General features: G+C 33.8%; 1 long non-coding RNA gene across 1 annotated transcript in view; it reads left to right on the top strand.

Moving 5' to 3' along the window:
• Positions 1–4335, top strand: part of LOC115271808 — a 28227-nt gene extending 23892 nt beyond the window's left edge. The window contains exon 5 of the long non-coding RNA XR_003900109.1: positions 4258–4335. This is a non-coding gene — a long non-coding RNA (uncharacterized LOC115271808). The remainder of the gene's footprint in view (positions 1–4257) is intronic.
• The last annotated feature ends 19801 nt before the right edge of the window (positions 4336–24136 follow it).

Here is a 24136-nt window from a genome sequence, read left to right as displayed (position 1 = left end):
TACAGGCCTACCTCATGAAGCAAGAAAAATTTCAAATGCAAAACATAACATTTTCTCTAAAAGAACTAGAAAAAAAACAACAAATGAAGCATTAGCCAGCAAAAAAAAGGCAAATAGTAAAGATTAGAGCAGAAATAAATAATACAGAAACACCAGCAATAACAACAAAAAAACAGTAGAATGATCAATGAAACCAGGAGCTTGTACTTTGAAAAAATTAAGATCAATAAATCCCTAGCCAGAATTAACACAAAAAAAGAGAAAGGACCCAAATAAATAAAATCACAAAAGATAGAGGAGAAATCACAACCGACACCACAAAAACACATACAATTATAAAAGAATATTATGAAAAAATATTCACCAACAAACTGGGCAATCTGGAAGAAATGGATAAACTCCTAGAAACATAAAAAGTACCCAAACTGAAACAGGAAGAAATAGAAAATTTGGACAGACTGATAACCAGCAAAGCAATTGAATTGGTAATCAAAAATCTCCCAACAAACAAAAGTTGAAGGTGATGGCTTCCTTGGGCAATTCTAACAAACATTTACAGAAGAGATGATACCTATTTTTCTCAAACTATTCTAAATAAATTAATGAATAAATAAATAAATAAATAAATGGAAGGAAAGCTTCTAAATTCATTCTATGTGTCTAGCATTACCTTGATACCAAAATCAGACAAAGACTCCACTATAAAAGAGAGACTACAAGCCTTTCTTTTTGAGAGAACATGAATGCAAAAATTTTCCAAAAATACTAGCAAATGGAACCCCACAGTATATTAAGGAATCATTCCCATGATCAAGTGGGGTTTATTTCTGTGCTGCAAGTGTTATTCAATGTTCACAAATCAAGGAATGTGATACACCACATTGATAAAGGAAAGGGCAAGAGCCATATCATCCTCTTAATAGATGCCCCCCCAAAAAAGTATTTGACAAATTACAGCATCCATACTTGATTTAAAAAACCCTCAACAAAACAGTGATAGAGTGTTATACTTCACCATCATAAAGGCCATATACGAAAAGCCCAAAGTTAGTATCAACCTCATGGGGAAAAACTGAGAGCTTTTCCTCCATGATCAGAACAAGACAGAGATGGCCACTGTCATCATTGTTATTCGACATAGCACTGGGAGTCCTAGCTTCAATAATCAAACAACAAAAAATAATAATAAAAGGCACCCACATTGGCAAGGAAGAAGTCAAACTTTCACAGGTTTTTAAAATTTTTTTAATGTTTTTATTAATTTTTGAGAACGAGAGGGACAGAATGTGCAAGGGAGGGGCATCGAGAGAGGAAGACACGGAATCTGAAGACAGACTCCAGGCTCTGAGCTAGCTGTCCACACAGATCCCAATGCAGGGCTCAAACCCATGAACTGAGATCATGATGTGAGCCTAAGTCAGACTCTTAAATGACTGAGCCACCCAGGCATCCCAAAGTTTCACTGTTTGTGGAGGACACAATATTCTATGCAGAAAACTCAAAAGGCTCCACCAAAATAAATAAATTAATTAAAAAAGCTGCTAGAATTTATACACAAATTTATCAAAGTTGCAGAATATAAAATCAACATACAGAAATCTGTTCTGTTTCTATACACCAATGATGAAGCAACAGAAAGTGAAATCAAGGAATCAATCCCATTTACAATTTAATCAAAAACTACAAGATACCTAAGAATAAATCTAACCAAAGAGATAAAAGTTCTGTACTCTGAAAACTGTAAAATATTTGTGAAAGAAATTGAAGATGACATGAAAAAATGAAAAAACATTCTATGCTCACAGATTGGATGAACAAATATTGTTAAAATGTCTATATTCCCAAAGTAATCTACACATTTAATGCAATCTCTATCAAAATATTACCAGTATTTTTTTGCAGAGTTAGACCAAATAATCCTAAATTTTTCTGTAACCATGAAAGATCCCAAATAGACAAAGCTATTTTTAAAAAGAAAACCAAGGCTGGAGGAATCACAATTCTGGATTTCAATTTATATTACAAAGCTGTAGAGATCAAGATAGTATTGTAGTGGCATGAAAGCAAACACATAGATCAATGGAACAGAATATAACATCCAGAAATGAACCCACAAGTCTATGGTAAACTAATCTTTCACAAATCAGGAAAGGATATCCAATGGGTTAAAGACTATGTCTTCAACAAATGGAGTTGGGAAAAGTGGACAGCAGATGCAAAACAATGAAACTAGATTGCTTTCTTACACCATACACAAAAATAAATTCAAAATCCCTGAAAGACCTAAATGTGAGACATAAGACCATTAAAATCCTAGAGGAGAACATAAGCAATAACCTCTTTGACATCAACCATAGCAATTTCTTTCTAGATAGGTCTTCCAAGGCAAGAAAAACAAAAGCAAGAAAAATGAAGTATTAGGACTTCATCAAAATAAAAAGCTCTGCACAGAGAAGGAAACAATTGACAAAACTAAAAGGCAGCCTGTGGAATGGAAGAAGAGATTTGCAAATGACATATCTGATAAAGGGTTAACATCTAAAATATATAAATAGCTTATAAAACCCACCCAAAACAAGTAATCCAGTTTAAAAAAAAAAAGGCCAGAAGACATGAATAGACATTTTTCCAAAGAAGACATCCATATGGCTAACAGATGCTCAACATCACTTGTCATCAGGGAAACAAAATCTGAACTACCATGAGGTATCACATCACACCTGTCAGAATGGCTAAAATTAACAACACAAGAAACAATAGAGGTGATGAGGATGTGGCAAAAAGGAACCTATTACTGTATTGATGGTGATGCAAACTGATGAAACCACTCTGCATGAATGTTCCTCAGAAAGTTATAAATAGAACTACTCTAGTATCCAACAATTGCACTACTAGGTACTTATCCAAAGCATACAAAAATACTGGTGTTTATAACAGCATTATGAACTATAACGATATTATTGAAAAAGTCCAAATCCATCATTGACTGATGAATGGATAAGAAGATGTGGTGTATATACACAACAGAATATTACTCAGCCATAAAAAAAGAAATATTGCCATTTGCAACAATGTGGATGGATGGAGCTAGAGAATATCATGCTATTTGAATTAACTCAGTCCAAGAAAGGAAATATACAATGTCACTCGTGTGAAATGTAATAAATAAAGTAAATGAAGATGGGGAAAAAAAGAGAGAAAAAAATCATAAAACAGATACTTAACCACAGTGGGTGGGGCAGTTAAATGGGTGATGGCCCCTGTGATGAGCATGGGGAATTGTACATAAGTGATGAATCACTGAATTCTACACCTGAAACTAATATTACACAATAGCTTAATTAACTGGAATTTAAGCAAAAACTTGAAACTAAAAAATATTTAAAAATATAATAAATATTGTAAATGTATCAAAAATAATCAGATATTACTTGTATTTTGATCAAATGGCTGATAATGTATGTGTCTAGTTGTAATTATATAACTATACAGATGACGATTATAGTATATTAATTATTTTAATTATTGATTAATTACAGAATACATGCCACACATTGTTTCAGTTACTGGGGATAAAGACAGATGAACTACCTGCATTTTTGAACCTTACATTCATAGTTTTAAACCATATCAGTGGGTACAAATCACTTAGAAGTAGAATTTGCTACTTTCAAGACACAGCAAACCTGGCAAAAGGTATTATTAATTTTATACATGAATGAGAACACTGGAGTGATAATATTAAGTTTTCAGGATCATTTATATTGCTATAAAAGAGAAACAGTCAAAATTTTAAAACTCTTCACATAACAACTTATACTTCACACATTAAAAATATTAGACATACTTAGTAATGAATTAATCCATATTCTTGGAAGTCCTTTTTATTTAATTTTATATTAGTGAAATTCAATTTGACTAAAGAAAAGTCAAAATATTAGATCCTATAAAAAGTAATTGTAAAGATAAATAGAAAGTGAGAAAGACAATTTTAAGCTAGAAAAAGGAAAGGGGTTTTGCCTAAAATAAATTTAAAAGCAATCTTAGAAATTGCATTTGTTTTCTGCAGCTGCTACAACAAATTGCTATAATTTGAGTAGCTTAAAGTAACACAGATTCACTGTTTTAGAGTTTTATATATGTCAGAAGTCTGGCACAGGTCTCGTTTGGCTAAAATCAAGGTTTTGGCTAGGCTGGATTCCTTTCTGAAGGCACTAGGAGATAATTTATTCCCTTGCTTTTCTGGTTTCTGTATAGGCTGTCTGCATTCCTTGGCTCTGAGTCCTTCCTCCGTCTTCAAAACCTGCAACATTGAATCTCCGATCCATCTTGGGCAGTCACACCTCCCTCTGACCACAACAGGAATATATTCTCCAATTTTAACAACTCTTGTGATTTCTTTGGCCTATTTTTGTAATCTAGAATAATCTCACATCTTCAGATCTTTAGTTTACAATCACATTTGGAGGTCCCTTTTGCCATACATATGAGCAAACATACTCAGTTTCTGCGGGTTGGGACCCAGATATCTTTGGAACACTGTTATTCTGCCAACCACAGAATTATGTCCCCTCATCTCTTTATTGACAGGCATATAAGAAAATTGAGTTACCAATCCATAAAGTCATTTCCTCCTGGTAATTTAATAAGTGAATGACAAAGACAAGAGCCAGACTTATGCTATTGATTGGATGAATATCCTTTTTAGTGTTCTTCTCAATAAATTTCTGATACAAAAGTGGAAGGCATTTCAATGGCATAAATCTACCAGTTTTAGATCTTTTATAATAATTTTATAAATTAATTAAAATACATCTTATTGTAACCAATTAAAAACATGCATTTACTCATAGCTAATAGTTTTTAGTTCATACTTCCAAATCTACATTTCATCATTTTACTTCAAAGACAAACAAATTAACAGTGTGACATATATCTTTCAATATCCTTTCTCCACGCTCATGTAAAATAATACAGTGCATAAAATGATGATTTTCTTTTTGTACCTGCTGAACTTTCCATAATTTATATAATATAGTTTGGTTAAATATTCTGCTGTCAATGAACATTCATATCATTCAGTATTCTATAAAGGGGTATTACTGATTAAAATTATTTGTTATAATTTTACAAAATTTTATTTAATTTTAATAAATATTAAAAAACAGAATCATTTATATTTACCACTCCATTGAACAAACAAACTAAAATCAATAGAAGAAACTGGTGCAAACAAATTCTCAGTGATCTGTTGGAGAACTGAGGACAATCCTTCTTCCCTGCTCTCTCTGACAGCTTACATATATATTTTTAGTATACATTAATATTCTTTGACTCGAATAAGGAAAACAAACAAAAAGATTAGAAATATATACCATATAAAGTATGTTTGATAAAATGAAAAGCTGAGCAGTCACACACAAGGAAAGAACAAAATGAAGGTTTTCTAGATGTTTTTTTACAACCCACTGTAAAGGTTGTGTTTGTAATTAGCAATATTTGCAATTGACAAAAAGCTAAAGGTTGACAGTATAATGCCTAAGTGACATTGGTACATAGGTATTTTTTTAGAAAGCGTTAAAATATATAAGTTTTAGGGGCACCTGTGTGGCTTAGTCGGCTAAGCATCCTACTTCCACTTAGGTCATTATCTCACGGTTCTTGGTTCAAGCCCCACGTCAGGCTCTGTATTGACTGCTCAGAGCCTGGAGACTGCTTCGGATTCTGTGTCTCCCTCTCTCTCTGCCCCTCCCCTACTCATGCTCTCTTTCTCTCTGTCTCAATAATAAATAAACATAATTAAAAAATACATATATATAATGTTTAGCAAGGCAAACTATCTCAGCAGCAGTACTTTTGACTGTATTACAAAATGAACACCTGCATTCTGGGTACTCGAGTTTAAGATCTCAGTTAATTTCATCGCCTCGCAGGTACACTTTAAGAATAAAACCATTGGCTCATAACTCGACTCTTTTCTACATTTTCAGCACCCACCAGCCTTACTCTAGTTTAAAAAGTTGCCATTATTTTCACTTCCTTTCATTTGTGTATCTGAGATGCTTTCTTGGTCTTGTTATCTCACATGGTGTTTAAAACCGTTTTTGTCAGTGCTTAGTCTAGAAAGTTGTATAGGCTTTTATTTATCTGTTCCGACTTTATTGTACCATATGTACATCTGTTCCTCTTAGCACATAGATTTAGTAGAACATGAATTTTTAAGGAGAGGGGGAGCACAGCTCTGCAGGCACCTTGATTTTGGGTAGCTGACCTCCAGAAGTTTCAGAGAATTAGTTTTTGTTGTTTAAATCCACCAGGTTTGTGGTAATTTGTTACCAAAGCCACAGACACTAATAGACTTTTGCTTAAAAATCAAGTTTACAGGAGAAGATATCTGAATAGCCTATCTAAGCCAAGAGATGGTAGGACAACTTAATTGTCAGACTTTCCCTACACCCTAAAATAGAAGAAGGGCATTTCCCATAAAGAATTAAGAAAGTAATTAAAAACAGATGATGGAGGAATTCTTGGAAGTAGAAATAAGCAAATTAACAAAGGAATTCTGAATTCATTAAAATACAATTTAGAAATTTTGATTATTAGCACTTGCAAAATTAACATGATTTTAGATATATCCTTGAGAAATATCTTATTCAAGACATTAAAACTGGCATTATGGCAAAATCTTTAAAATCTAGGTTTGATATTTATTCAAGAGATACTAAAAATATATTTTACTACTTTTAGTTGTATATTTTAAAGATGTTTGTTATTATCAACTTGATTACTGATCTTAGAGATTTAACATCTCCACAATAGGAGATTTTATCAAAAGCATCATTATGATTTTATGATCACTATCTGCTGCTCACAGCAATAATATTAAGTTACAATTTAAGGAAGCTTCAATTTTTATGAGTTTGATTGCTTTTGATGTTTATGTGTTGCTTATTACCGACACTGTCTCTTCAGTTTAAAAAAAAATGACTGATCTTAAATATCACTATCAGAACATTTCACACTTTTCTTTTTCCAAGCTTTCTCTCCTAATACACCAATGTTAGGATCATTTGTGTCTACCAGTTTAAAGAAAATATATTTTAAAGGAATATTAAGTGTTTTCTATACCTTTTAAATCACTTAATACTGGGGCGCCTGGATGGCTCACTCAGTTGAGCATGGAACTTCAGCTCGGGTCATGATCTCACAGTTCACAGTTGGAGCCCCGCATCAAGATCTGTGCTGACAGCTCAGAGCCTGGAGTCTGCTTCTGATCCTGTGTGTCCTTCTCTCTCTGCCCCTCCCTGCTCATGATCTGTTCTCTCTCTCTCAAAAATAAATAAATGTTAAACATTTTTAAACACATTATTACCACTTACTACTCATTTAATAACTGTAGTTGGGGCATGTAATAATATTCTTTATTGTCATGGGTGGTATGGAAAATTTAGAGTCTGTGTGTCTGTCAAACCTCACAAACTTTTCAAAATATTTAAACATTTTTTAATATTTAAAATTAATTTTTTTTTAATTTTTGAGACAGAGAGAGACAGAGCACAGCGAGGGGGTGGGCAGAGAGAGAGAGAGAGAGAGAGAGAGAGAGACAGGGAGACACAGAATCCGAAGCAGCCTCCAGGCTCCAAGCTGTCAGCACAGAGTCCAATGCAAGGCTTGAACTCACAGACTGTGAGATCATGGCCTGAGCTGAAGTCAGACACCTAACTGACTGAGACACCCAACTGCCCCTTAATTTTCCTTATTATATTTAGCACTTTATTCGCAATATACATGGAAGTTTTCTCTTGTAAGATTGTATTTTACCTTTAAAAAACAGACTGTACGTTTATACATTATATATTTTATATGCTTGGTTAAATTATATCAAAATATAATAAAATCCAAAAGCCATTTTTTCCCAAAACTCTTGTTAACAAAATATTTACTGAGATGGAAAAGCAATGAACCATAATCATGTGTATATAAACAAAACAAAAAATAGATATTTCTACATTCAAAAATATGTAGAATATATTCACTAGAGAGATCCCTGTACAATCTCAGCCAAACCTTTAATATCCACATGTCTAACCTAAAATTAATTTTGATTTCACATCAGTTTAAAAGCATTTCCAAGCAATCTACATATTCAATGCAACCCCTATCAAAATAACACCAGCATTCTTTACAGAGCTAGATAAAACACTTCTAAAATTTGTATGGAATAATAAAAGATCCAAATAGCCAAAGTAATGTTGAAAAATAAAAACAAAACTAAAGGCATCACAATTTCAGACTTCAAGCTATATTACAAAGATGTAATCATCAAGACAGTATGGTACTGGCACAAAAACAGACACATGGACCAATGGAACAGAACAGAGAACCCAGGAAATAATAACTTACTTGACATGTCTCCTAAGGCAAGGGAAAACAAAAGCAAAAATGAACCATTGAGACCTTATCAAGATAAAAGCTTCTGCTTAGTAAATGAAACAGTCAGCAACACTAAAAGACAACTGATGGAATTGGAGAATATATTTGCAAGTGATATATCAGATAAAAGGCTAGTATTCAAAATCTATAAAGAATGTACCAAACTCAACACCTCCAAAACAAATAATCTAGTAAAGGAATGGGCAGAAGACACGAATAGACACTTTTCCAAAAAAGACGTTCATATGGCTAACAGACACATGACAAAATGCTCAACATGATTCATCAGGGAAATACAAATCAAAACCACAATGTGATCCACCTCACACCTGTCAGAATGGTTAAAATTAACAACTCAGGAAACATTAGATGTTGACAAGGATGAAGGAAAAGGGGAATGTTTTGGCACTGCTGTAGGAACACAAACTGGTGCAGCCACTCTGGAAAATAGTATGAAGGTTCCTCAAAAATTTAAAAATAGAACTACCCTACCCATTGCACTAGCAGGTATTTATGCAAAGGATACAAAAATGCTGATTCAAAGGGTCATGTGCACCCCGATGTTTATAGCAGCACTGTTGACAATAGTCAAATTATGGAAAGGGCAGAAATGTCCATCAACTGCTGAATAGGTAAAGACGAGGAGGTACACACACACACACACACACACACACACACACACACACACATATATGCCAGTGGAATATTACTAGTGATCAAAAAGATTGAAATCTTGCCATTTACAACAATGTGGATGGAATTGGAGGGTATTATGCTAAATGAAATGAGTCAGAAAAGTCAGATATATAATTTTGCTGATATGAGGAATTTAAGAAACAAAACAGATGAACATAGGGGAAAGTAAGCAAAAATAATATAAAATCAGAGAGGGAGACAAACCATAAGAGACTCTTAAATACAAGGAACAAACTGAGGGTTGCTGGAGTGGTGTTAGGTGGGGGGAAGGGTTACATGGGTGATGGGCGTTAAGGAGGGCACTTGTTGGGATGAGCACTGGGTGTTATATGTAAGTGATGAATCCCTAAATTATATTCCTGAAATCATTATTATACTATATGTTGACTAACTTGGTTTTAAATAAAAAATAAATTAAGTTATATCATTTCCATAGCTTTAAATATAATTGATACTTCCAGGGAAATATATTGTTTGCATTGCCACATACACAAGTAAAGACTTGTATATCTAAGTTTATAGTAAGAATTTTTGAAAACATGACCTATTCCCTATTTTTCCAGTAAAGTTTGGTACGATTTTGTAATAAATTCCTAAAGAGCAAGTGTGATTTCTGGTTAACAATATGGTACACAATCATTGCTTTCCAACAATGATTTATTAATTTAATTGAGATGATATTGAGGTTGCTACATATGTTCGAGGTGAAACCCGGAGCATACCATTCCAGACACCCAAACCAATTCAATCAGAAAAATAATCCGGTTTTATTTTTTATATATACTATTGGTATAGAATTTCTACTTTATTGGTAGTTTTTCTAAGATTTTTACTAAAACCTTAAAATTAAAAATTCATAGAAAAATTAATATAGAATCTTGAATTAGGATTTTGAATTTAGAATTTTGTTTATATTAAAAAACAAAATGTGAAAATAGAACTTCTATATATATATTTTTTCAGTACAAAAGAAGAAAACTTGGTTTGCCTGGGTGGTTCAGCCAGTTAAGCATCTGTCTACAGCTCAGGTCATGATCTCACAGTTCACCAGTTCGAGCCCTGCATCAGGATCTGTGTTGACACCTCGGAGACTGGACCCTGCTTCAGATTCTGTGTCTATTTCTTTCTCTGCCTCTTCCCTGCTCACTCTCTCTCTTTATACAAAGACTATATTCTCTCTCTCTCTCTCTCATTCTCTCCCTCTCTCTCCCTCAGAAATAAAACTAAATATTAAAAATTAAAGAAAGAGAAAACTTGAATCAAATTTAAAACAAATAGAAACTTCTAAAATATATGTTTTTATTTTCTAAACCTAAAGAATAAGTAGTAATTCTGGTATTATTAAAAAAACCAAAAATATGAAACTATCTTTTAAGCTAATAAGAATATAGGAAATACACTCATTAAAGAAAAGCAATTTTTTATAGTTATTTTAAGTGGAAATGATAGACCAATCCACTAAGCTAATAAATAAACAAAACAGGGATACATACTCTTTCATGCCACCTAAATAGTGAGAGGTCAGGAAACATGTTGAAATGACTGAATCCAATATTTGAAACCATGTGTCTCTATCCCTCTCTTTCTCTTGCCCTCACTCCCCATCTCTGTATTACATGTTGGCATATGTCTAATTCATAGCTTTGGTATATTCTGGCAAAATTAAGCTTTCCGCATTTTGCAGAAAATGGAACTGGAAGCAAGTCTGTGGTATAATCCATGTTCTCCAGCCTTTCATAATTAGAGAGGAGTAAGAAGTATTCCTGCTAGCCTTGGTGAATGGGTGAAGGAATGTGGTGGAGTCTGATTGCACTGGCTCATGCATCCTTGTATCACAGAGTTTGAAAGCTAGGATACTATGCCTAGTTCAGCCTCTGTCATTCACCCACTCTTGTGATTGGAGGTAACAAATGCTATCTGCTTCTCTAGAAAGGGGTGGAGTGGCAGAGACAAAAACATCAGTCCTTTGTTATGCCCTGAAGCACTACCAAGTTTCTTAGGGTAAGTAAACCCAAACTGCTTTAAAATTTGACTTATCAAAGAAGCAGAAGATTTCATTTAATCTGTTTCTAGATTGACAGGAGGGTTGGGGTAGTTTTATTGTTTTCTTTTGTTTTTGTTTTAAGGATACTGTTGGCACAAGTTGTCCCTTTGGCACAACTTTTACAATTTTATCCAAAGTAACAAAGGTAAGTAAACACAGGCTTACTTTTAGCTTTTCTTTCCCTGCCCTCATTCAGGGATAGCTCTCTTAATTCAGAAACAGGGAATGGCATGTAAAATTTTTTCTTCCCTGATTAGATATTTAATGTTAGATAACATTAATTTCCCCTAAGACATTCACCCCAATTGTTATTATGCATTTCTTTCTTAATTTCCTAGCTTTCTAAACATTTTGTGTAGCATTTAGTTAACATTATTCCCTTTTCTTTCCCTGAAATCTCCTTTCACATTAAAAAAAAAAAAAGCACCAATCTATACCTTTTTACAGATTGAGGTCAGTATGAGAATGTTATTCCGATTAGTCTTCCAAAAACATCACTTTAAAAATCAGTATTTTTTTTTTGAAAAGTTCTTTTTCTTTTACAAAGTACAAAGTAGGAATAGTGTCTTCTACTGATTGCTAGGTTAACAGTTCCACTCACCTTATCTCCATTATCCTCTTAAGGACTGGATTTTTAAACAACTTTACTAGTATACCTGCTGTGTAAAGCCTTTTTCTTCTTTTGAATTTGATTCTGAAGGCATATCTTGAGTTTCAACAGGGAACAATGGATCCTTGATGGTGGGAGCAGATAATAGTGTCCTGGAAAGATTTTAAGGACTTGACTATGTCTCTTGGAGTAGCCTTTAACCTAACACCAACAAGTAAGATTCAGAGATTAAAACAGATACAGTAAAACATGGAAGGGAAGCTGAAATAATGAGTCACAAATGCATGTGGAAAATGAGTAAAATAAGTGTGAATAAATCTACCTCTTTCATAATTTACCAAACTTAACAATTGATTAAAACATTATTATTAACATGTATTTTATTCTTCTCAACATAGACAAAGGCTGTTCAGATAAACATGATTGAGGAATATTAGAATTTTGTTACTTTCTTTATGATCATGATTTGAAGTAATTGTCTGTTACCTCTAATTAATTTATGTTCACATTTTACAAATTTGGGATATTATTCTTTTAGTTACATTGAAACTATTAATGGCATGTCCAAATTTTCATTACAAGAGTTTAGGTAATAAAAGGGTTTTTATTTCAACTGACTTTGATGCTTATTTTTTCTAAGTCATACATTATACCCTCACTTTTAATTTCATTGCAAACTTCTTTTTATAAGCTAAAATGGTTATTTTTTGTTTGCTGGTTTTTTTGTTTATTTGTTTTCTTTTCTTTTAAGAAAATTAGAAGTATGCCACTGTCCACCTGAAAGGGGATGTGATAGGGAAGGAGAAACATGTACGCATGGGGAAAAAATGCCTTAAACAATAATAGGGATAACCAGTTAGTTAATTCTACATAATTTTCTTGAGGAAAACTTGCTGCTCTTAAAAGCCAAGGTTACCGTTCTTTGGAATTTTTACTTCCTTTGCCAAAGCCCAAATACACACCTAGAAATATATATGATATTAAACATTATAATGATATTGAGGTGCCTGGGTGGCTCCAAATAAGCATCCAACTTTGTCTCGGGTCATGATTTTGCAGTTCATGAGTTTAAGACTCGTGCCATGATTTGTGCTGACAACTCAGAGCTTGAAAGCTGCTTCAGATTCTGTGTGTTTCTCGCTTTGCTGTTCCCCTGCTTTTTACTTCTCTCTCTCTCTGATAAATAAATAAACATTAAAAGATTAAAAAAAAACTATAATGATACTAACTGCAAGTTATTGCAGAAAGATTGTTGGCTACTAAAAGTCTTATCTTTCCTATGACCCATCAATTGCACTACTAGGAATTTATCCAAAGAATACAAAAATATAAGTCAAAGGGGCACATGCACCCCACTGTTTATATCAGTGCTATCAACAATAGCTAAATTATTGAAAGAACCCAAATTTCCATCAACTGATTGTGGATAAAACAGATGTGGTAAATATATACAATGGTATACTATTCAGCTACGAAAAAAAATGGAATCTTGTCATTTGTAACAAAGTGGATGGAACTAGAGGGTATTATGCTAAGTGAAATAAGTCATTCAGAGAAAGACAGGTATCATGTGATTTCACTCATATGTGGAATTTGAGAAGCAAAACAGATGAACATGGGGGAATGGAAACAAAAGTAAGATAAAAACAGAGAGTGAGGCAAACCATAAGAGACTCTTAAACACAGAACAGACTGAGGGTTGCCGGAAGTGGGGGTGGGTTAAATGGGTGATGAGCATTAGGGAGGGCACTTTTTGGGATAAACATTTGGTGTCATATGTAAGAAACAAGCCATTGAGTTCTACTACTAGTGCCAAGACTGCACTATATGTATGGTGTACATATATAAATTAAAATTTAATTTTGAATATAAATTTAAAAAATAAAAAATAAAGTCATATCACTCCAACTTCATTTATGAATAACTTGTGTGACTGTAGCACTGAACCAAACCATTCAGGACAGGAACAGTTCCAAATGATTTCTGATCTTCCACTGCTTTTCTTACTTGAAGGCAATAAACCATTTAATAAAACTTTATACTGATAAAATGGTGAACTGACAATGATTCAACTAAATTTTAAAAACCCACTTTCCTCACCTATAATATTCTTCTACTCCCTCCCCTACCACTACCCACGATAGAATTTAGTAAATTTATTTTCTTACCATAGGTTCTAAATTCCCTGGATTAATGAAATTCAGGTCTGAGAATTATGGGAATACATGAAAGCCAACAACAACAACAACAAAGGGGGGGTGCATTTTCCTAGTCATCCTAACACAGAATTAAAGATTTTTGAAAACAGAATTCACTGAAAATTTAGACTACATTATGAAAACTGTAAGTACTATCAATTAAAAACAAAATGAAGTGGATAGTTATAGAACACAAACCCAAGAATCAAGTTCTTAAATTTTGCGGTGTTTTATTTTTGAGAAAGACAGAGAGTTGTGAGTAGGGGATGGGCAGAAAGAGAGGCACAGAGGATTCAAAGCAGACTCTGCATCAAGAGTAGTGAGCTGTCCTGAACCATGAGACCACCACCTGAGCTGAAGTTGGCCACTCAACCAACTGAGCCACCCAGGTGCTCTCATCTACATAGTATTCTTAAATACAGAAAATTATACAAATGGAGAACCAGTTATTAGTTTCCAGAGATTAGTAGGGAGAAGGAGAAACTGGATGTGGCTATAAAATTGTACCACAAGGGATCCCTGTAAGGAAACCATTCTGCATCTCGTCGTGGTGGTGTTTATATGAATCAACACATAAAATGCATAGAATTATACATATACAAGCACAGATAGATACATGAGTGCATGTAAAACTGGTGAAATCTGAATAATTTTGGTGAATAGTATCAATGTCATGTGTCTGTGATATTATACTGTAGTTTTACAAAATGTTTCCATTGGAAAAAATGGGTGAAGGTGTGTGAAATCTCTCTACTTTTTATTATAACTTCATGTGTGTCCGAACATCTCAAAATAAAGTTAAATAATATGACCTTTAAACAGCAAAATTAGTTCTTTGAAGTCTTATTTAAGACTCAAAGAAAATGTTACATGGCCTTGCCTGTCCAGATACAAACTTTTTAGCTTAGAGCAGTAACAGCAACTATAAGATCAATACATGTTGTAAAATATATGAAATATTTGGAATAGTCCATTAGCCAAGCTATTAGATTCTGTGGTGTATTAGATCATTGTTCCATAAATATTTTCCCCTTCCTCTTTCAACCATGGACTTTTGTCATAGGACTTACTTTGACAAGTAGATTGAAGGAAGAAATGTGAGGAGAGATTTGAAATGTACTTGTGTGGTTGGGCTTTCCCTGTTCTACATTTGTCTTTACAATTAGAAGAGCATGCCCCAGAAACCCACTGGTCCCTGAAGAATGAGAAATACAAAAAAGAGACCTGAACCAAATCCATGCTCAAGAATTGATCACAGCCTTAATCATCTCCAGCCAAACCACAAGCATGGGAGTAAGAAATCAAATTTTGATTTGCATGCTACTTCTTTTAGCATGGTTTGTTATGCAGTCTTATTGTGACTGTAGTTGACTACAACAGAATCATTAATAAAAATAGATTTCAAGATAGTCTGGGATTATGGCTTAGCTAAAACAGAATATGGTATAGAAGCATATGTTGTAACTGACAATTATCAAATATCTGTCTTCTCACAGTTGAATGTGACAGTGTTGTAAGTAGAGATCCTTACATTCTTTATTTTCCTCTCATGTCTAGTAATGCTTTATTTTCCCTCTGTCCCTAAGGTTGTAGACTTTTGAAAATCTTATTGGGACTACTGTTATACCTTGATTTTTCATTGAAAATGGGAGAACAGTATGTAGATTAACAACCTCTCCCCCAAACAAGTTGATTTTGACACTCAACCAACTGAGCCACCAGGTGCTTCTTTTTAAAAAATACTTCTGAAGACCTACAAGACCTAAAATGTGTCTCCAGCACTGTGCTAGGCTCTAAATATACTAAAGTAAGTGCAAAAAAATCATGGAACTTACCTGCTGTGGGGCAGACCAACGAATAATGTCTGATATGCAAGTAAATTATTATGTGAAATTTAAAGAGAATAAAATTCACTTAAGAGTACCTGGTAGAGAATATGGGTGCTTGAAATGATCTGGAAGTTTGGATCAGGCAGAGAATGGTCAACTTAGATAACGTTTACCAAATGAATCAAAGACAAAGGAAAAAAATGTGGAAGAGTTATTGTGGTAACCGACCTCAGGGTCGCTACTTTACTGAGCCCTGCGTTGAGGCGCCAATTGTCCTAACCCGATGGCCAGGGCTGCTTGTCTCCAGCGATCAGCGGTACCAGTTTAGTCTACCCCGACCAGCAGGGCGGAGAATCCTTCTCCTGAGGGAGGGAGAGAAAAAGGGGGCAGGAGAGGGAGACGCAAAGAGTAAAGACAGAACTCACGGTTCTCTGATCAGGCAAAAGAGAGCGTTTATTCAAAGAACTGTTCTTTATATAGTCTTCAGGGGGGGAAGACAAGGCAAGCTGACCTAGGCAGGCTACAGAGTCAAATGCATATCAAAGAAGGGCCCCGTCTTTGCCTCAGCAATCTTGGGGGATGGAGAACTAACACTGAATACGGTTTTGATCTTTTGTGTGCCTTGGCCACTCACGTCTAGCTCAGCAAGACAGTCACCAAACTTATTTTGACCAGGAAATGGTAATCTCCAGCCTCCAGATGCAAATCTTGTTTACTGGCTCACTCAACGGAGTGATAATCCTTGCCTGAGGCAGACTGAACTTGGTGGGCCCCAACAAGTTATGGCTTTTTAGGCAGATGTGGCTATAAATTAAGAAAGAGATGGGTTGTTCCAAGAATTGCAAAAAGAGACCTAGATACTTGAATACTAATCAAGGGGGAATATTGTTTTAGGTAAGGTTGGAAAAGTAAGCAAGAGTTGAGAAAGGTAAGCCCTGCTAACTTTTTCAGTTTAATTCTAAGTGTATTGTGAATCTTTTGAAGAAATTTAAGTAAGTATCACAGACTAGTCTGGAGTTCTATCTTGTCCAACAAAGGCCCCAAACAGGGTTTCTGTCTCTGTATTTATCCAGTTTGCAAGTTATTAGCCACGTGAAGGAAACAAGATCTTACACATGTGAATGTGGAGAAGACAATCAGACATTAACTTTTATGTGAAAGAAGCAAAGAGTCTGGGAGTCAAGTGGGGTTTGTGATCAAAGTAAAATAATATATTGGCATCAGATGGAAAGTGATTTCTTACAGGTGACACAACAAGTTAATCGTGATCCCATTACAATATATCCCTAGGTAACCTCTAGCCTTTTTGTCCCATGGTGGTGGCTTTCTGCCCTAAGCTTTTTTCTAACCCATTCATGTAAGTAGAACCTATTTTCCCACAAGTAAGAAAATTACATAATTCTACTTACAGTTTCTTAAATTGACTGCTGTTGTGGGGGAAAAATCATTGGATCAGAGTAAGTAGGAAACTACTCCAGGCACCCATGTGAGAGATGGTGACGGTCTGGACAAGGTTGATGGGAGAAGGAAATTTTAGGTCATAAAATGTGAATTAGAATAAGTGATAGTATAAATTACACTAAATAAAACTATTAAATTGAATAATTTTTTTAATCCATGAGGTTAAAGCTTTTAAATAGTTTAGGGTAATTAATTCAAATATATATTTATTTTTTTCTAAATTAAAAAAATGAAGATAGCTGTTATAGTGTTACGTTAGTTTCAGGTATACAACTTAGTAATTTAACAAGTTTATACATTATGCAGTATTCACCACAAGTATAGCTACCATGAAGATCGTCTGTCTTATTACATTGTTATTACAATATTCCTGACTATTCCTTATGTTCCCTCTTGTAGTACTGTGACTTATTCATTCCATAAGCAGTGGCCTGCTTCTCACTGTCCCCTTCATCCATTTTGTATAAGCTTCAACCCTTTTATCCTCTGGAAACCACCAATTTGTTCTCTGTATTTGTAAGTCTTGTTCTACTTTTCATTTGCTTGTTTGTTTATTGTTGCTATTGTGTAGATTCTATGTATGAGCAGAATCATATGGTATTTTTCTTTCTCAGTCTCACTTATTTCACTTAGCATGATACCCTGTAAGTGCATCCATGTTGTATCAAATAGCATGATATCATCTTTTATATGGCTGCATAACATTCCATTGCATGCATATACATACACACACATAGCATTTTACTTACATATACTTTTTTACTGATAGACACTTGTAGGTTGCTTCCAGATCTTGGCTCTTATAAACAATGTTGCAATAAACACAAGAGTGCATATATATTTAAAATGAAAGTCCAGACAACTAAAAAAAAAAAAAGATGATGATGATGAAAAAACTGCTTAATGAAACAATTATCAGGAAATTTTAGATGGTAGACCCCAGTTAATGATTATGATGTTTATTTATTTATTTATTTATTTATTTATTAAGTTTAATTATTTTGAGGGGGGGGAGGAGAGGGGAGGAGGGAGAGAGAGGAGAGAGTGAATCTAAAGCAGACTTTAGACAGTCAGCATGAAGTCTCATGCAGGGCTTGAAACTACGAACTGTGAAATCATGACCTGAGTCAAAATCAAGAGTCGATTGCTCAACCAACTGAACCACCTGGGTGCCTCGGAAATTCAGCCATTTAATATACAACTGACAATTAATATTGGAGGGTGTTAGTAATCAACTTATTAATACTGGTATAAGCCCTTGTGTTTTATCTGTATTGAGTAACTCCAAATAAAACTCCAGTTTATTCAAGAATTATTGGCAAAATATGTATTGATAGATATAGTAATACCTATTAGAAAGGAAATTTAATTTAAAAATACTAGTATGATATTTTAAGCTTTCTTAAATTTATCTGAATGAAAGAATAAGGAGTAAAAGTTAACACCATTTAAGAGATCATTTATAATTCAGACCTTAAGGGATATTTTTGCCTCTGGATTCAGATGTGAAGAGATAAATACCATTTGAGAGTAAACGTGTTGAACTCTATCTCCATTTAGGTAATAGAACAATGTTCTGGTAAATAGATCAATGGTTTAGTCAAACAGCCTGACTTAGTTCCAAGTTATGTAGCAAGTGTTGATATTCCCAGATAAGAGACTGTAGAAAGGAAGCCCTTAAATAGAATTTCTACATGATTTATATTTAAAATTCAGATTATTTCCTATCGGGGAAAATATTTACCTTGGTATATAATCTAAATTCTAGGGCTTTTTTTTTTCTATAAAGGGGAATGGTGGAGGATTTAAAATCAATCATACTTAACATGGAAAGTAAGTGGTTACAAATATATTTCCTATCCAACCACATTTAAGCACTTTATCACACAAAATGGTCAAATTTATAATTGTGGAAATGAGTGAAGTATCGTAATCAGCAAAATATGTTTAGAATATATTATCAATCTTGACAATTGGCTGAAAACAGAATTGTTACCTTCACCATGGCTGTAATTAATGTGAAGTTACAATTTCTTCAATAATTTTATATTTTATTTTTGAATATATTTTCTATTAGGAAAAACATAATTTCTTAAAAGACCTTTGGATATATGTGTTATTTTATATATTTTGAGAAAGACTCAAAATAAGTCTATTTTTAAAAAGTTTTTTATTAATTTATGAGAGGCAGAGAGAGACAGCATGAGCAGGAGAGGATCAGAGAGAGAGGGAGATTCAGAATCCGAGGCAGGCCCCAGGCTCTGAGCTAGCTGTCAGCACAGAGCCCGTCAGGAGGCTCGAACCCACAAACTGTGAGATCATGACCTGAGCTGAAGCCAGATGCTTAACGGACTGAGCCACCCAGGCGCCCCAAAATAAGTCTTAATAGGGTTAAGCATTCAACTCTTGATTTCAGCTCAGGTCAGGATCTCACGAATTCCTGAGTTCGAGCACCACGTCAGGCTGTGACAGTGCAGAGCCTGCTTGGTAGTCTCTCTGTCTCTGTCTCTCCCTGTCTCTCTGTCTCTCTCTGCCCCTCCCTTGTTTGTGCTTTCTCTCCTCTCTCAAAATAAATAAATAAAACTTAAAATAATAATAATAATATTAAATATCAAGTACAATTCATTTTGAGATTTATCATGTTATTTTGCCATATGTTTTGAAATACAGAATAACCTTTTTTTAATTACCATTGTTAAATTTTCTTTCTAGGAAATTAAACCCTTTTAATTCTTATCTACTTTCTAGACATGGTTATTGAGTACAACATATTAATCTGATTGTTATGGCCCATGCATATATTTTCCGGCTGTTTATACCCCATTCACCAATACACATAAGTGGGGAAGGGACCCTATGAAATTGTTGAAGACAATATACATACTTGTCTCAACTTAATGCCGGAAATTGCTCTAATTTCAAACACCTTGTTTAAGCTCTATAAACAGTTTATTTAAATACACATACAAAACTATTTTGAGGAGACTTTCTACAGTGTACTTTAAACATAGTATATTTTACCTTTCACAAAACCGGTTTACAAAATACTTTGGTTTTACCATGCAGCCTTTCCTCAGAAGTCTCACAAAAGTACTCACTTTCGTGTACACATATTTAAATAGTACACACATACACACAGCATCACATGTACTATTTGTTGTTTCTCTAGAGAAGTTTGACTTAATACAACTTAATATTCTCTTGGAATCAGGGAATGAGACAGTATGAACAACTTTATCTTAACAATGGATAAAAGTTGTTTAGTTGAAGTCTAGACCTCTGCCACTTTTATCGTCAGTTCATGTGGTCCCGGATGTATGTTTTTTTTAATTTCTAGAACTTCTTGATAATTTAAAAACAATACACTTAGGCTGAAATAATTTATTTTTCTTCCCGTAAATTTCTTTGTGTGTGATTTTACTGTCTGGATGAAACATATCTGCAGTATATGGTATGTGGGATATGAACTCTTCCGGAATGTTTCTCTGATCCCTGCCATACAGACATCTCTTTTCAGCATTCCCTAACCTATGTTGTAATATTTTCTAACATCTACAGCTTTACACTCCTCATAACCTCAACTCTAAAGTTGAATTAGAAAAATAATAATAGTTTAAAATATTTGCTTCATTTAATTGCACCTAAAGTGTGTGCAGCTTTAAGATAACTCCATATCTATGTGCAGTTAACCTAATGAATATATTAGTCTACAAATAAGTGAAAACAGACACTTTTCTGTTTCTGTGCATATTATTCAATTGTATCCATTTTATCACTACATTTGGGCAAAGATCAGTGCCTTTTTTTACTGTGCATCAATACTTTCATGAGATTTAAATATCAAACTCAAGGAGAATAAATTGAATCAGATGCTATTTATTATCATCTGAGTGAGTTTCACGTATTTAAAATTCATTCCAGAATCATCACACGTAAATTTTTATATTATTTTAATATGATGTGTTTTACTTAGAACCTATTTTTCCACTCCAATTAATCAACTGCCAGAGTAGCAGTGACCTAATATGGTACTTACTTTCTATCACTGTTGTTGAACTCACCATTTTTTCATTGATACCTATAGATTGATCTCTTTTGTTATATGGACATTCACTGTTAGTTGAAAGTATAAATTAATAACTGAATATGTGTTTTTCGTTTTCTCAATGACTGATTCATGAAGAAAGTTGAAAACCCTTGGGATACCAAATTCAACTAATGAATTTTTCATTAGACGTTCTATTATAAACTTTTTATCTCTTGAGTAAATACCTAAGTTAAAATCTAGCATTCACCAAGCAGCCTACTGTTCCTTCTTATGTTAATGAGGAGGCTAATTGCAAATTTCCCTAGGTAATCTCAGTGTCAATTATTCATGAACCACTGACTACAGACATGACATTTTGGAATGACAGCTCTCAATCCTTTTGCTTACAAGTTTTAATATGTGCTGGGTAATTTAAAAGACTTTAAATCTAAAAGGTGCCAAAGTGAGTTGAAAAGGGAGAAAAAAACCTTCTGACACTTGAATACCTGATAAGTTAGTTCTGAATTTATTTAAGGCTAACATATTTTAGCATTTGAAAAGCTTTCTTTCTTTTTTTTCAGAATTTGAGAAGCTTTAAGAGAAAAAAGCGGAAACATTATTTCAAGCTTCTCTTTAATCACATTGTTGGATTGGTGTTCTTGAATAGAAAATATGCCATTCCAAAAAAATTCCATCTAATTGATATATATAATTACAGCTCCTTCCCCCCTGAATCACCAACAAGATTTAATTGCAATTTAAATTAATACAAGAATACAAATGAAACTTGGTGGTATATTTACAACTCTTTTTTTTAATAAGCTCTCTTTTCTATAGTCCATGAGTTCTAAATGCTTCTATGTGTTGCTTCTACTGTCTTTCAACTTGGTGTGCGTAGTCAGCTGTGTTTGGAAGATGAGTTTCTCTTCAGTAGTAGTTGTTTTTCATGGTAGTTGCAAGTTCTTGCATTTCTTTGGGGAAGTTTAATGTTTGGCACTGTCCCTGAAGTTTCTTGGTTTTCCACCATATTATATTTTTCTTTTTCTTGTCTTTTCTTTATCTTTCTTTCTTTCTTTCTTTCTTTCTTTCTTTCTTTCTTATCTTTTTTTCCTCCTTTCTTTCCTTCTTTCTCTCCTTCTTTCTTTATTCTTTCTTTCTTTCTTTCTTTCTTTGAGAGAGAGAGAGAGAGAGAGAGAGAGAGAGAGAGAGAGAGAGAGAGTGAAGACAATCCAGAAATGCAGAGACAAGAGAGAGAAACATAGAGGAGTGAGTGTGTGTGTGTCTGTGTGTCTGTGTGTCTGTGTGTGTGTGTGTGAGAGAGAGAGAGAAAGAGAGAGAGAGAGAGAGAGAGAGAGAGAGAGAGAGAGAGAGAGAGAGAAAGAGAGAGAGAGAAGGACAGCGGCAGAGAGTGGAAAATCTTAAGCAGTTTTCAAACCCAACTTGGAGATCAACATAGGGCTCCAAATCATGACCTTGAGATGAGGAGCTGAAATCTCCTCAGAAGCTTTACCAAATGAGCCCCCGGGCATCCCAGCTTTTCCACCACATTTTAATAATTTTATGGTTTAGAATCTTGCTAGCATTGAGTTTAAAATTTGTACTCTATGGTGCTCCTGTGTGGCTCAGTCAGCTAAGCATGGGACTCTTGATTTCAGCTCAAGTCATGATTTCATGGCCCTGAGATTGAGCCCCAATCTTAGGGCTCTGCACTGGGTGTGGAGCCTGCATAAGATTCTTTCTCCTTCACTGGCTGCTGCTCATGCTGTCTCTCAACAACAACAACAAAAAGTCTAAAAATATTTGTAGTCTACACTTTTGCACTTTGATGGATCAAGTTCTTTTGCCTTTCTTAACAACATTATTAGATCAGGGGCAGAGTTTTTCTTGTCTCTATTTCAGTCAGCCCACTGGGAGAATATGAGTTATTTTTATTTTAATGTTTATTCTACAATATTTTTTACGATTGATCTAATCAACATTTTTATAGCTTAATGTGTGTGTGTGTGTGTGCTCGTGCATGCACACTCACATATATGTTAAAATATTCTCTCAAAGTTTTCTGCCATACTGATTAGAAATCTAAATAATATTAAAAAGTTATTTAATGTCCTCCATAAGGGAAACTAAAGCAAATTATATCATCAAAAATATTTTTCAGGGTATGGAAACATAATTATTTACTCTTTTATGAAACAAATTTATAGAATATAAACACTAAACAAGAACTAAAGAATTTATAGAACTAAAACACTAAAAATCTATTTCTTTGTTCTAAGATATATACAATTTATAAATTTTATTTAAAGGATGATGAATTATGATGTGGACACCTAGTTGTGATGGAGCTCAAAGCTCTTGAATGGCCTAATGGCACAGACCCATGGCTATGTAATCTAAACTTATCTAAATTTTGTATTTAGTCATATTTCCAGTAAGTGTTAGTTCAGTCCTCTGTTTCCTAATTTTTAATACCTATATTTATAGAATTTATGGCCATACAACTTTTCCTATAATAATTTATTAAGGAACATTTTTAATTAAACATCTATGACCATAAAGTCACTGCCATTTTTATATATACAAATTTATAAATATTAATATTTAGAGAAGTTTATGCAATGCCTTTTATAAAAGGAATAGTTGTAGTTTTTAACTTAATATCCAAAAAGAATAACAACAAAAATAACATAGTTGAATGCTTGTTTATTCCAGAATAAAATCATACTATATTTGAGTTAATCCTTAGTGTATCTTGATATAATTATTAGATATAAGTATTCATTTAAATGTGAGATAATGAGAGTTAGATATTTTAGGAAGGTTTCCCAAGGTCCCATA

Source organism: Suricata suricatta, chromosome 1 (assembly GCF_006229205.1).
Source record: "Suricata suricatta isolate VVHF042 chromosome 1, meerkat_22Aug2017_6uvM2_HiC, whole genome shotgun sequence".
NCBI classification, from domain to species: domain Eukaryota; kingdom Metazoa; phylum Chordata; class Mammalia; order Carnivora; family Herpestidae; genus Suricata; species Suricata suricatta.
Note: the sequence above shows the minus strand (reverse complement) of the source record. Positions and strands in the feature narration are given on the sequence as shown.